This window comes from Onychostruthus taczanowskii, unplaced genomic scaffold (genome assembly GCF_017590055.1).
Source record: "Onychostruthus taczanowskii isolate IOZ18803 unplaced genomic scaffold, ASM1759005v1 scaffold1461, whole genome shotgun sequence".
Lineage (NCBI taxonomy): Eukaryota > Metazoa > Chordata > Aves > Passeriformes > Passeridae > Onychostruthus > Onychostruthus taczanowskii.
In genome coordinates, this window is record NW_024498643.1 from 815 (window position 1) to 2,912 (window position 2,098).

The 2,098-nt window shown below is 67.5% G+C and overlaps 1 long non-coding RNA gene across 1 annotated transcript; it reads left to right on the top strand.

Annotated features, from left to right (window-relative positions):
- The first annotated feature begins 83 nt into the window (after positions 1 to 83).
- On the top strand, positions 84 to 2,098 carry LOC121332703. Its single transcript, XR_005952186.1, has 3 exons — positions 84 to 183; positions 284 to 386; positions 2,067 to 2,098. It is a non-coding gene; the product is annotated as an uncharacterized LOC121332703 (long non-coding RNA).

A 2,098-nucleotide genomic window follows, 5' to 3' on the forward strand; every position in this document is an offset into this window, starting at 1 on the left:
CATTAAGCATCCCCCATTAACAATCCCCCCCTCATTAGCAACCCCCATTAACCCCCGTTGCTAATTGCGGCCGTGCCGTTTCCCGCAGTGGACGAGGAGTTCGAGGCGGTGTCGGAGCAGCTGCTGCGCCGCACGCGCGCCATGCTCAACAAGTACCGGCTGCTGCTGCTCGAGGAGTCGCGGGTGAGCCCCAGCCCGCCCCCCGGGACCCCCGGGACCCCCGAGGGACCCCCAGGGACCCCCCAGTCCCGGGGACCCCCCTGAGCCCCCCGTGCCCCCGCAGCGCGCCAGCCCCTCGGCCGAGATGGTGATGATCGACCGCATCTTCATCCAGGAGGAGAAAACGGCGCTGGCGCTCGACCGGCAGCTGGCCCGGGACCGGCCCGGTGGGAACCCGGGATCGGGGCGGGAACGGGGGTGGGAAACCTGGGAATGGGGCTGGGAAACCCGGGAATGGGGCTGGGAAACCCGGGAATGGGGCTGGGAAACCCGGGAATGGGGCTGGGAAACCGGGAACGGGGCGAGAATGGGGCTGGGAAACCCGGGAACGGGGCTGGGAACGGGGCTGGGAATCCCGGGAATGGGGCGGGATCCATGGGAATAGGGGCGAGGCGCTGGACCGGCAGCTGGCCCGGGACCGGCCCGGTGGGAACCCGGGAACGGGGCGGGAACGGGGGTGGGAATGGGGCTGGGAAACCCGGGAATGGGGCTGGGATCCCGGGAATGGGGCGGGAATCCCGGGAATGGGGTTGGGATCCCGGGAACGGGGCTGGCGCTCGACCGGCAGCTGGCCCGGGACCGGCCCGGTGGGAACCCGGGAACGGGGCGGGAATCCCGGGAACGGGGGTGGGATCCCGGGAATGGGGCTGGGAACGGGGCTGGGAATCCCAGGAACGGGGCGGGAACGGGGCTGGGAATCCCGGGAATGGGGCTGGGAACGGGGCTGGGAATCCCGGGAATGGGGCTGGGAACGGGGCTGGGAATCCCGGGAATGGGGCTGGGAACGGGGCTGGGAATCCCGGGAATGGGGCTGGGAACGGGGCTGGGAATCCCGGGAATGGGGCGGGAATGGGGCTGGGATCCCGGGAACGGCGCTGGCGCTGGACCGGCAGCTGGCGCGGGACCAGCCCGGTGGGAACCCGGGATCGGGGCTGGGAATGGGGCTGGGAATGGGGCTGGGAAACCTGGGAATGGGGCTGGGATCCCGGGAATGGGGCGGGAACCCCGGGAACGGGGCTGGGATCCCGGGAATGGGGCGGGAATCCCGGGAATGGGGCTGGGATCCCGGGAATGGGGCTGGGAACGGGGCAGGGAATCCCGGGAATGGGGCGGGATCCATGGGAATAGGGTCGAGGCGCTCGACCGGCAGCTGGCCCGGGACCGGCCCGGTGGGAACCCGGGAACGGGGCTGGGATCCCGGGAACGGGGCGGGAATCCTGGAAATGGGGCGGGAATTGGGGTGGGAATCCCGAGAATGGGGCGGGAAAGGGACGGGATTCCTCGGAATGGAGCGGGAATCCCCAGGGATGGGGAGGGAATCCCGGGAATGGGGTGGGAATCCCCAGAGATGGGGTCGGAATCCTGCGAATGGGGCGGGAAAAGGGGCGGGAATCCCGGGAAAAAGGGGCGGGAATCCCGGGAAAAGGGGCGGGAATCCCGGGAAAAAGGGGCGGGAATCCCGGCGGGAATGGGGGCGGGAATCCCGGGAAAAGGGGCGGGAATCCCGGCGGGAGTGGGGGCGGAATTCCTGGGGGTGTTGGGATGGAATTCCCGCGCTCTGGGGTGGAATTCCTGGGCTTTGGCACCAAATTCCTGGGAATTCACCCAAAGGCCTCTGGAAAAACCGAGGGTCAATCAAAGGCTGATTAAGGGTCAATTAAGGGTCAATTAAAGGCCAATTAAAGGGGTCGATCCGGGGTCTCTCCAAGGTCCTGGTGCAGCCTCGCGATCTCTGGGATCAATCCCGCGGGAAAAGGGACATTTTGGGCGGGGAAAAAAAAGGGAACACGCCGGTCATTAACATGCAAATGAGCTCTAATTAGCGACCCCGCTCTTTTCCCTTGCAGACGAATACGTCTCTTCCTCCTCCTCCTCCTCC